Source organism: Acanthaster planci, linkage group LG21 (genome assembly GCF_054643075.1).
Source record: "Acanthaster planci isolate LZ-2023a linkage group LG21, COTS_SCS, whole genome shotgun sequence".
Classification (NCBI taxonomy): domain Eukaryota; kingdom Metazoa; phylum Echinodermata; class Asteroidea; order Valvatida; family Acanthasteridae; genus Acanthaster; species Acanthaster planci.
Genome location: NC_141797.1, coordinates 468,746 through 482,078, shown reverse-complemented (window position 1 = coordinate 482,078; position 13,333 = coordinate 468,746). Strand labels below are relative to the sequence as shown.

The 13,333-nt window shown below is 39.9% G+C and overlaps 1 protein-coding gene across 1 annotated transcript in view; it reads left to right on the top strand.

The window, feature by feature from the left end:
• LOC110982433 (uncharacterized) overlaps window positions 1–13,333 on the top strand; it is a 72,931-nt gene that overhangs the window by 38,628 nt on the left and 20,970 nt on the right. The window lies entirely within an intron of this gene.

Here is a 13,333-nt window from a genome sequence, read left to right as displayed (position 1 = left end):
AAATTCAACATGGTCATTTTGAAGAAAAAGTAATCTCATTTGATGATTGTTTCGGATAAATTATCACACTCGTCTAAGGCATCCCAATACACTCGTTGTATTGTAAATGACCGGGTTAAACGCATTCGTCATGTTGTTGAAGATGACGAACGCATTCAACATCGTCATTTTAAAGAAAAGTAAACTCGATTGATGATCATTGCGGATGTTTTCACCAAGCTTGTCGAAGGCATCCCAATACCCTCGTTTTATGGCAAATGACCGGGTTAAACGCATTAGTCATGTTGGTGAAGATGACAAGCGCATTCAACATGGCCATTTTGATTAAAAAAGTAGACTCAAGGTTTCGGAAACGACGTGATGCGTTTGATTTGAAATTCGTTTCTATATTGACAGGTCGGTGAGCAGTCAGTTGGTTTAATATTTCGTAATCATCGTATGGAATACATTAATAACGCTCGTCGAGGGCACCCAGTACACTCATTTTGTTGCAAATAACAAGATTGAACGCATTCGTCATTTTGTTGAAAGTGACAAGCGCATTCAACAAGGTCATTTTAAAGAAAAGTAAACTCGGTTGATCATCACACTCGTCTAAGGCATCTCAATACAGTTGTTAAATAGTAAATTACCGGGTTTAACACATTCGTCATGTTGTTGAAGATGACGAGCGCATTCAACATGGTCATTTTGATTAAAAAAGTGGACTCAAGAATTCGGAAACGACGTGATGCGTTTGATTTGAAATTATTTTCTATATTGACAGGTCGGTGAGCAATCAGTTGGTTTAATATTTCGTAAATCATCGTTTGGGGTATTGCAATGACGCTCGTTTCAGGCATCCCAATACACTCGTTTTATAGTAAATAACCCTGTTGACCGCATTCGTCATGTTGTTGAAGATGACGAGCGCGTTCACCATGGTCATTTTAAAGAGAATGTAATCTCGGTTGAGGATTGTTTCGGATGTTTTCATCACGCTCGTCGAAGGCATCCCAATACACTCATTTTATGGCAAATGAAAGGCGTAAACGATTTTCTAATATCTAATATAAGAAATTAGATGATTTCATTAATCAGTTTCTTTAGGATTTTATGGAGAAGAAAAGAAATTCAGGGTTGTTGATCACGTGAAAGACCGGGTTTCATTGCAAGTCCATTTGAAGATGTTGGCGAATTTGCAGGCTCAAGCTCTTCCTGATGACTTTTCTCCCATACCGATCCTCATACAAGGCATGTTGCAGCTAACCTTATTACTTGTAATACTAAATGTCCTTTCAGTTTGGAAAAAAAACTTCAGTCAGACTACAGACCCTCCGCTGTCCTTCCATCTTTACTAATCATTGCGCCTTTCCATCTTTGCAAATTATTACATTTCAATCGGGCAACAGGCCCGCCATTGTTCTTCCATCGTTTCAAATAATTACATCATTTGAACTGGACAACAGACCCGCCATTGTCCTTCCATGGTTGCAAATAATCATATCATGTCCTATCTTTGTAAATTATTACATCGTTCCAATCGGGCAACAGGCCTGCCATTGTCCTTCCATCTTTGCATATTATTTTATAATTTCACTCAGACAACAGACCCGCCATTGTCCTTCCTTCGTTGCAAATTATTACATCATTTAAACTGACAACAGGCCCACCATTGTCCATCCATCTTTGCAAATTATGATATAATTACAGTCGGACAACAGGCTCGCCATTGTCCTTCCATCGTTGCAAATAATTACATGATTGCACTCAGACAACAGGCCCGCCATTGTCCTTCCATCGTTGCAAATTATTACATCATTTGAACTGGACAACAGACCCGCCATCGTCCGTCCATCGTTGCAGATAATTGCATTATGTCTTTCTATCTTGGCGATTTATTGCATAATTTCAGTTTGACAAAAGGCCGGCGATTGTCCTTCCATCGTTGCAAATTATTACATCATTTGAACTGGACAATGGGCCCGCCATTGTCCTTCCATATTTGCAAATTATCACATCATTTGAACCAGACAACAGACCCGCCATTGTCCACCCATCTTAGCAAATTATTACATCATTTAAACTGGACAACAGACCCGCCATTATCCTTCCATTGTTGCAAATAATTATATCATGTCCTATCTTTGTAAATTATTACATCGTTTCAATCGGACAACAGACCCGCCATTGTCCTTCCATCGTTGCAGATAATTGCATTATGTCTTTCTATCTTGGCGAATTATTGCATAATTTCAGTTTGACAACAGACCCGCCATTGTCCTTCCATCGTTGCAAATTATTACATCATTTGAACTGGACAATGGGCCCGCCATTGACCTTCCATATTTGCAAATTATTACATCATTTGAACCAGACAACAGACCCACCATTGTCCTTCCATATTTGCAAATTATTACATCATTTGAACTGGACAACAGGCCCGCCATTGTCCTTCCATCGTTGCAAATTATTACATCATTTGAACTGGACAACAGACCCGCCATTGTCCTTTCATCGTTGCAAATAATTATATCATGTCCTATCTTTGTAAATTATTACATCGATTCAATTGGACAACAGGCCCGCCATTGTCCATCTCTCTTTGCAAATTATTTCATAATTTCACTCGGACAACAGACCCGCCATTGTCCTGCCATCGTTGCAAATTATTACATCATTTGAACTGGACAACAGACCCGCCATTGTCCTTTCATCGTTGCAAATAATTATATCATGTCCTATCTTTGTAAATTATTACATCGATTCAATCGGACAACAGGCCCGCCATTGTCCATCCATCTTTGCAAATTATTACATCATTTGAACTGGACAACAGACCCGCCATTGTCCTTCCATCGTTGCAAATAATTGCATTATGTCTTTCTATCTTGGTGAATTATTGCACAATTTCAGTTTGACAACAGACCCGCCATTGTCCTTCCATCGTTGCAGATAATTGCATTATGTCTTTCTATCTTGGCGAATTATTGCATAATTTCAGTTTGACAACAGACCCGCCATTGTCCTTCCATCGGTGCAAATTATTACATCATTTAAACTGGACAATGGGCCCGCCATTGACCTTCCATATTTGCAAATTATTACATCATTTGAACCAGACAACAGACCAGCCATTGTCCTTCCATATTTGCAAATTATTACATCATTTGAACTGGACAACAGGCCCGCCATTGTCCTTCCATCGTTGCAAATTATTACATCATTTGAACTGGACAACAGACCCGCCATTGTCCTTTCATCGTTGCAAATAATTATATCATGTCCTATCTTTGTAAATTATTACATCGATTCAATTGGACAACAGGCCCGCAATTGTCCACCCATCTTTGCGAATTATTACATCATTTGAACCGGACAACAGACCCGCCATTGTCCTTCCATCGTTGCAAATTATTACATCATTTAAACTGGACAACAGACCCGCCATTGTCCTTCCATTGTTGCAAATTATTACATCATTTAAACTGGACAACAGACCCGCCATTGTCCTTCCATTGTTGCAAATTATTACATCATTTAAACTGGACAACAGACCCGCCATTGTCCTTCCATTGTTGCAAATAATTATATCATGTCCTATCTTTGTAAAATATTACATCGTTTCAATCGGACAACAGACCCGCCATTGTCCTTTTATCGTTGCAGATAATTGCATTATGTCTTTCTATCTTGGCGAATTATTGCATAATTTCAGTTTGACAACAGACCCGCCATTGTCCTTCCATCGTTGCAAATTATTACATCATTTGAACTGGACAATGGGCCCGCCATTGACCTTCCATATTTGCAAATTATTACATCATTTGAACCAGACAACAGACCCACCATTGTCCTTCCATCGTTGCAAATTATTACATCATTTGAACTGGACAACAGACCCGCCATTGTCTTTTCATCGTTGCAAATAATTATATCATGTCCTATCTTTGTAAATTATTACATCGATTCAATTGGACAACAGGCCCGCCATTGTCCATCTCTCTTTGCAAATTATTTCATAATTTCACTCGGACAACAGGCCCGCCATTGTCCTTCCATCGTTGCAAATTATTACATCATTTGAACTGGACAACAGACCCGCCATTGTCCTTTCATCGTTGCAAATAATTATATCATGTCCTATCTTTGTAAATTATTACATCGATTCAATCGGACAACAGGCCCGCCATTGTCCATCCATCTTTGCAAATTATTACATCATTTGAACTGGACAACAGACCCGCCATTGTCCTTCCATCGTTGCAAATAATTGCATTATGTCTTTCTATCTTGGTGAATTATTGCACAATTTCAGTTTGACAACAGACCCGCCATTGTCCTTCCATCGTTGCAGATAATTGCATTATGTCTTTCTATCTTGGCGAATTATTGCATAATTTCAGTTTGACAACAGACCCGCCATTGTCTTTCCATCGGTGCAAATTATTACATCATTTAAACTGGACAACAGACCCGCCATTGTCCTTCCATTGTTGCAAATTATTACATCATTTAAACTGGACAACAGACCCGCCATTGTCCTTCCATTGTTGCAAATTATTACATCATTTAAACTGGACAACAGACCCGCCATTGTCCTTCCATTGTTGCAAATAATTATATCATGTCCTATCTTTGTAAAATATTACATCGTTTCAATCGGACAACAGACCCGCCATTGTCCTTCCATCGTTGCAGATAATTGCATTATGTCTTTCTATCTTGGCGAATTATTGCATAATTTCAGTTTGACAACAGACCCGCCATTGTCCTTCCATCGTTGCAAATTATTACATCATTTGAACTGGACAATGGGCCCGCCATTGACCTTCCATATTTGCAAATTATTACATCATTTGAACCAGACAACAGACCCACCATTGTCCTTCCATCGTTGCAAATTATTACATCATTTGAACTGGACAACAGACCCGCCATTGTCCTTTCATCGTTGCAAATAATTATATCATGTCCTATCTTTGTAAATTATTACATCGATTCAATTGGACAACAGGCCCGCCATTGTCCATCTCTCTTTGCAAATTATTTCATAATTTCACTCGGACAACAGGCCCGCCATTGTCCTTCCATCGTTGCAAATTATTACATCATTTGAACTGGACAACAGACCCGCCATTGTCCTTTCATCGTTGCAAATAATTATATCATGTCCTATCTTTGTAAATTATTACATCGATTCAATCGGACAACAGGCCCGCCATTGTCCATCCAGCTTTGCAAATTATTACATCATTTGAACAGGACAACAGACCCGCCATTGTCCTTCCATCGTTGCAAATAATTGCATTATGTCTTTCTATCTTGGTGAATTATTGCACAATTTCAGTTTGACAACAGACCCGCCATTGTCCTTCCATCGTTGCAGATAATTGCATTATGTCTTTCTATCTTGGCGAATTATTGCATAATTTCAGTTTGACAACAGACCCGCCATTGTCTTTCCATCGGTGCAAATTATTACATCATTTAAACTGGACAATGGGCCCGCCATTGACCTTCCATATTTGCAAATTATTACATCATTTGAACCAGACAACAGACCCGCCATTGTCCTTCCATATTTGCAAATTATTACATCATTTGAACTGGACAACAGACCCGCCATTGTCCTTTCATCGTTGCAAATAATTATATCATGTCCTATCTTTGTAAATTATTACATCGATTCAATCGGACAACAGGCCCGCCATTGTCCATCCATCTTTGCAAATTATTACATCATTTGAACTGGACAACAGGCCCGCCATTGTCCTTCCATCGTTGCACATAATTGCATTATGTCTTTCTATCTTGGTGAATTATTGCAAAATTTTAGCTTGACAACAGACCCGCCATTGTCCTTCCATCGTTGAAAATTATTACTTCATTTGAAGTGGACAACAGACCCGCCATTGTCCTTCCATTGTTGCAAATAATTATATCATGTCCTATCTTTGTAAATTATTACATCGTTTCAATCTGACAACAGGCCTGCCATTGTCCACCCATCTTTGCGAATTATTACATCATTTGAACCGGACAACAGACCCGCCATTGTCCTTCCATCGTTGCAAATTATTACATCATTTAAACTGGACAACAGACCCGCCATTGTCCTTCCATTGTTGCAAATAATTATATCATGTCCTATCTTTGTAAATTATTACATCGTTTCAATCGGACAACAGACCCGCCATTGTCCTTCCATCGTTGCAGATAATTGCATTATGTCTTTCTATCTTGGCGAATTATTGCATAATTTCAGTTTGACAACAGACCCGCAATTGTCCTTCCATCGTTGCAAATTATTACATCATTTGAACTGGACAATGGGCCCGCCATTGACCTTCCATATTTGCAAATTATTACATCATTTGAACCACACAACAGACCCACCATTGTCCTTCCATATTTGCAAATTATTACATCATTTGAACTGGACAACAGGCCCGCCATTGTCCTTCCATCGTTGCAAATTATTACATCATTTGAACTGGACAACAGACCCGCCATTGTCCTTTCATCGTTGCAAATAATTATATCATGTCCTATCTTTGTAAATTATTACATCGATTCAATTGGACAACAGGCCCGCCATTGTCCATCTCTCTTTGCAAATTATTTCATAATTTCACTCGGACAACAGACCCGCCATTGTCCTGCCATCGTTGCAAATTATTACATCATTTGAACTGGACAACAGACCCGCCATTGTCCTTTCATCGTTGCAAATAATTATATCATGTCCTATCTTTGTAAATTATTACATCGATTCAATCGGACAACAGGCCCGCCATTGTCCATCCATCTTTGCAAATTATTACATCATTTGAACAGGACAACAGGCCCGCCATTGTCCTTCCATCGTTACAAATTATTACATGATGTCCATCCATCTCTGCAAATTATTACATGATTCCAGTCGGACAACAGGCCCGCCATTGTCCTTCCATATTTGGAAACTATTACATCATTTGAACTGGACAACAGACCCGCCATTGTCCTTCCATCGTTGCAGATAATTGCATTATGTCTTTCTATCTTGGCAAATTATTGCATAATTTCAGTTTGACAACAGACCCGCCATTGTCCTTCCATCGTTGCAAATTATTACATCATTTAAACTGGACAATGGGCCCGCCATTGACCTTCCATATTTGCAAATTATTACTTCATTTGAACTGGACAACAGACCCGCCATTGTCCTTCCATTGTTGCAAATAATTATATCATGTCCTATCTTTGTAAATTATTACATCGTTTCAATCGGACAACAGGCCCGCCATTGTCCTTCCTTCGTTGCAAATTATTACATGATGTCCATCCATCTCAGCAAATTATTACATGATTCCAGTCGGACAACAGGCCCGCCATTGTCCTTCCTTCGTTACAAATTATTACATTATTTGAACCGGACAACAGACTCGCCACTGTCCTTCCATCGTTGCAATTTATTATACCATGTCCTATCTTTGTAAATTATTACATTGTTTAAATCGGACAACAGGCCTGCCATTGTCCATCAATCTTTGCAAATAATTACATGATTTCAATCGGACAACAGGCCCGCCATTGTCCTTCCTTCGTTGCAAATGATTACATCATTTGAACTGGACAACAGGCCCGCCATTGTCCATCCATTGTTGCAAATAATTAAATCATTCCTATCTTTGTAATTATTTCATAATTTCACTTGGACAACACGCCCACCATTGTCCTTCCATCGTTGCAAATTATTACATCATTTGAACTGGACAACAGACCCGCCATTGTCCTTCCATCGTTGCAAATAATTGCATTATGTCTTTCTATCTTGGTGAATTATTGCACAATTTCAGTTTGACAACAGACCCGCCATTGTCCTTCCATCGTTGCAGATAATTGCATTATGTCTTTCTATCTTGGCGAATTATTGCATAATTTCAGTTTGACAACAGACCCGCCATTGTCTTTCCATCGGTGCAAATTATTACATCATTTAAACTGGACAATGGGCCCGCCATTGACCTTCCATATTTGCAAATTATTACATCATTTGAACCAGACAACAGACCCGCCATTGTCCTTCCATATTTGCAAATTATTACATCATTTGAACTGGACAACAGGCCCGCCATTGTCCTTCCATCGTTGCAAATTATTACATCATTTGAACTGGACAACAGACCCGCCATTGTCCTTTCATCGTTGCAAATAATTATATCATGTCCTATCTTTGTAAATTATTACATCGATTCAATCGGACAACAGGCCCGCCATTGTCCATCCATCTTTGCAAATTATTACATCATTTGAACTGGACAACAGACCCGCCATTGTCCTTCCATCGTTGCAAATAATTGCATTATGTCTTTCTATCTTGGTGAATTATTGCACAATTTTAGCTTGACAACAGACCCGCCATTGTCCTTCCATTGTTGCAAATAATTATATCATGTCCTATCTTTGTAAATTATTACATCGTTTCAATCGGACAACAGGCCTGCCATTGTCCACCCATCTTTGCGAATTATTACATCATTTGAACCGGACAACAGACCCGCCATTGTCCTTCCATCGTTGCAAATTATTACATCATTTAAACTGGACAACAGACCCGCCATTGTCCTTCCATTGTTGCAAATAATTATATCATGTCCTATCTTTGTAAATTATTACATCGTTTCAATCGGACAACAGACCCGCCATTGTCCTTCCATCGTTGCAGATAATTGCATTATGTCTTTCTATCTTGGCGAATTATTGCATAATTTCAGTTTGACAACAGACCCGCCATTGTCCTTCCATCGTTGCAAATTATTGCATCATTTGAACTGGACAATGGGCCCGCCATTGACCTTCCATATTTGCAAATTCTTACATCATTTGAACCAGACAACAGACCCACCATTGTCCTTCCATATTTGCAAATTATTACATCATTTGAACTGGACAACAGGCCCGCCATTGTCCTTCCATCGTTGCAAATTATTACATCATTTGAACTGGACAACAGACCCGCCATTGTCCTTTCATCGTTGCAAATAATTATATCATGTCCTATCTTTGTAAATTATTACATCGATTCAATTGGACAACAGGCCCGCCATTGTCCATCTCTCTTTGCAAATTATTTCATAATTTCACTCGGACAACAGACCCGCCATTGTCCTGCCATCGTTGCAAATTATTACATCATTTGAACTGGACAACAGACCCGCCATTGTCCTTTCATCGTTGCAAATAATTATATCATGTCCTATCTTTGTAAATTATTACATCGATTCAATCGGACAACAGGCCCGCCATTGTCCATCCATCTTTGCAAATTATTACATCATTTGAACTGGACAACAGACCCGCCATTGTCCTTCCATCGTTGCAAATAATTGCATTATGTCTTTCTATCTTGGTGAATTATTGCACAATTTCAGTTTGACAACAGACCCGCCATTGTCCTTCCATCGTTGCAGATAATTGCATTATGTCTTTCTATCTTGGCGAATTATTGCATAATTTCAGTTTGACAACAGACCCGCCATTGTCCTTCCATCGGTGCAAATTATTACATCATTTAAACTGGACAATGGGCCCGCCATTGACCTTCCATATTTGCAAATTATTACATCGATTCAATCGGACAACAGGCCCGCCATTGTCCATCCATCTTTGCAAATTATTACATCATTTGAACAGGACAACAGGCCCGCCATTGTCCTTCCATCGTTACAAATTATTACATGATGTCCATCCATCTCTGCAAATTATTACATGATTCCAGTCGGACAACAGGCCCGCCATTGTCCTTCCATATTTGGAAACTATTACATCATTTGAACTGGACAACAGACCCGCCATTGTCCTTCCATCGTTGCAGATAATTGCATTATGTCTTTCTATCTTGGCGAATTATTGCATAATTTCAGTTTGACAACAGACCTGCCATTGTCCTTCCATCGTTGCAAATTATTACATCATTTAAACTGGACAATGGGCCCGCCATTGACCTTCCATATTTGCAAATTATTACTTCATTTGAACTGGACAACAGACCCGCCATTGTCCTTCCATTGTTGCAAATAATTATATCATGTCCTATCTTTGTAAATTATTACATCGTTTCAATCGGACAACAGGCCCGCCATTGTCCTTCCTTCGTTGCAAATTATTACATGATGTCCATCCATCTCTGCAAATTATTACATGATTCCAGTCGGACAACAGGCCCGCCATTGTCCTTCCTTCGTTACAAATTATTACATTATTTGAACCGGACAGCAGGCCCGCCATTGTCCTTCCATATTTGGAAACTATTACATCATTTGAACCGGACAACAGACCCGCCACTGTCCTTCCATCGTTGCAATTTATTATACCATGTCCTATCTTTGTAAATTATTACATTGTTTAAATCGGACAACAGGCCTGCCATTGTCCATCCATCTTTGCAAATAATTACATGATTTCAATCGGACAACAGGCCCGCCATTGTCCTTCCTTCGTTGCAAATGATTACATCATTTGAACTGGACAACAGGCCCGCCATTGTCCATCCATTGTTGCAAATAATTAAATCATTCCTATCTTTGTAATTATTTCATAATTTCACTTGGACAACACGCCCACCATTGTCCTTCCATCGTTGCAAATTATTACATCATTTGAACTGGACAACAGACCCGCCATTGTCCTTCCATCGTTGCAAATAATTGCATTATGTCTTTCTATCTTGGTGAATTATTGCACAATTTCAGTTTGACAACAGACCCGCCATTGTCCTTCCATCGTTGCAGATAATTGCATTATGTCTTTCTATCTTGGCGAATTATTGCATAATTTCAGTCGGACAACAGGCCCGCCATTGTCCTTCCATCTTTGCAAATTATCACATCATTTGAATCGGACAACAGGCCCGCCATTGTCCTTCCGTCTTTGCATATTATCACATCATTTGAATCGGACAACAGGCCCGCCATTGTCCTTCCGTCTTTGCATATTATTGCATCATGCCTATCCATCCTTGCAAATTAAGAAATAGTTCCAAATACAGACATTGCTTTACACCGCAATCACAAGCCCGATGAGACTGATATGAATTTTTTTCTCGTAAATTGATTTTTTTCTGGTCATGTTTTTGCTTTCTGAATGCTAACAGGACACTGTAGTGAATTATTGGCGTCCGTACATGGAATCACCATTTGCATGCGTACGTACACCAAAGGTTTAAATCATTCCATACACGAGCTCCGCCCTGTATGGCCAATGTATGACGAGTTCAACGATATCTTGCACCTGGCTGCATACCACGGCTTTCAAGTGTTTTGAATACCACAGCCAATCAATCGAACGCGGACTAAAAAACTAAGCGCCCTCCTAGGACTAGCTCGAAAGCCCGTCCGCGGCTCTTTTGAGAAGCACGTGCTGGTTAATTCATATGCAGATTTCAACTATTTCGAGGACTTGATTTCATTGGTCATTTGCACAAGACAGACTGACCGGTTATTTTGTATCGGGTCACGCCTACATTCCTTTTAAGACAAATGGGGTGGTGAAATTCGACATTCTTTTCAGGTCTCAAATAGATATGGCTAAAATCGTGACATAAACAAGTCATTTAGCTTTTGAAGACTGGGTCTTAGGGAGGATGTTTCACAATAACCCATTCTGGAAGAAAACAATTCTAGAGAAATTCACGTACATATACCTCGGTTTCTTTTATGAACCATCACACTCACCCAGTGTTTGTGGCCTCCAAATCATCGTCTTTCAGATCATTCGACATTTCACAATTTTTAGTCCAGCACATTAGAAGGAAATAACCAAATTTCCAGTCTAATAGTTCAGTTCATTTGGTCACAAATTTGCAACCATTTAGTCTCATTCTTGGCCTTTTGCAGAGCTGCTTTGAGATATATTGTTCATGCTGAACACCTGGTTCAGAGTACATCGAGATTTAAGCCCGGTAGGTCCGCGGGGTCACGCCGTATGTGAGGTGCATAAGTCGGAGAAGGTAACCTGGAGCGTACAAAATCCAAACAAATTTACCTGGCGAAGCCGTATGTCCCTGTATGGTTGACGAAATCGGTAATGCTTCCTGGCAAAGGAAATTGCACCAAAGCATCGCCAAAGTTAACTCACTTTTATCGGAAAAGTGAATGAAGCGTGCAGGTACTCGCGTATTTTATCACCAGCATGACTTCGTGAAATGGATGTCGTAACTCGCTTCGCGAATTCCAAGGACGTAATGACATAGAGGTGAAATGGCGTCGAGAGTTCACGGGGCTCTGCTGGACTGAGCACTCTTACTGAAATTATATTTCTCCTCACTCAAATATTTGCAATCTTCTCTTTTGTCTTACTTTATTAATATGTTTGGATACACGAGTTTTGGTCATAAGTGTAATTCAGTGTCCCGAAAACGTTTTTTCCAATTTTATGAAAACAACGATGTTGACGTATTTAATGCGAGGCACTACTTTTCAGGAATTAGTGCGCCAGAAATATTTCGAAGCGCGTCATTTTAATTTGTGATTGGTCATCCCGAAAGAGACGTGACTCGGTCATCAAGTGAGATATACATGTATATACATCATACGCATGAAGCCAAACACGGCGGTTGTGTTTCTATTGCGCATGCCCAATATGTATTAGACTCGCGTTGCAGCTGTTCACCGGTATATCAACAGTAAAAACACCGCCAACTTGAGTGAATTGCGGTAATCGAGTGGTTACGTCTACATCATAATGGTTTGTGATGCATGGGGTGTGGGTTCGAATCCTGGGCCGAAATTGTGGAGGGGGGGGGTTATTTACATTTAAGGAAAATAAATCCCGCGTGTTATAGGAGCCTAATTTCAAAAACGAAGATTTATAAGGTTGGTTGAGCATCTAGATGTCATGCATTGTGTGTTGTTGTGAACCGTGGTTTGGCTTCATACGTGTGATTGCATAGATAGTTCTCTCAATGGTATAATGTCGTGTAGACGTGAAATCAGGTTGTTGATCGGTTGCACTCACGGTTCCTACGTGTAATTACTAAACTGCACGCCGAACCGCACCGACTGAACCAAATACACCCAGCCAATTACCGACTTGATTTCAAGTTTAAGTGTTGTGATGGTAATCTACCTATTCGGGATAAACTAGTCAAGCATTCAGCGTCCGCACGTGCGCTTGTACATGTTTGAAGATGCTCGTGGGAATACATGTATTACGCGATCACTGTGCATGCCCAAGGCGGTCCACACGTGGTGGTATTGTTTACGTTGAGTCACGTGGGTGAAGAAGGTCTACCCAACTTGTATGTGGGACGTCGCCTCAAATTAAACCACGCCCACTGCACATGCACTGCACATAGAGTTACAGGCATCGC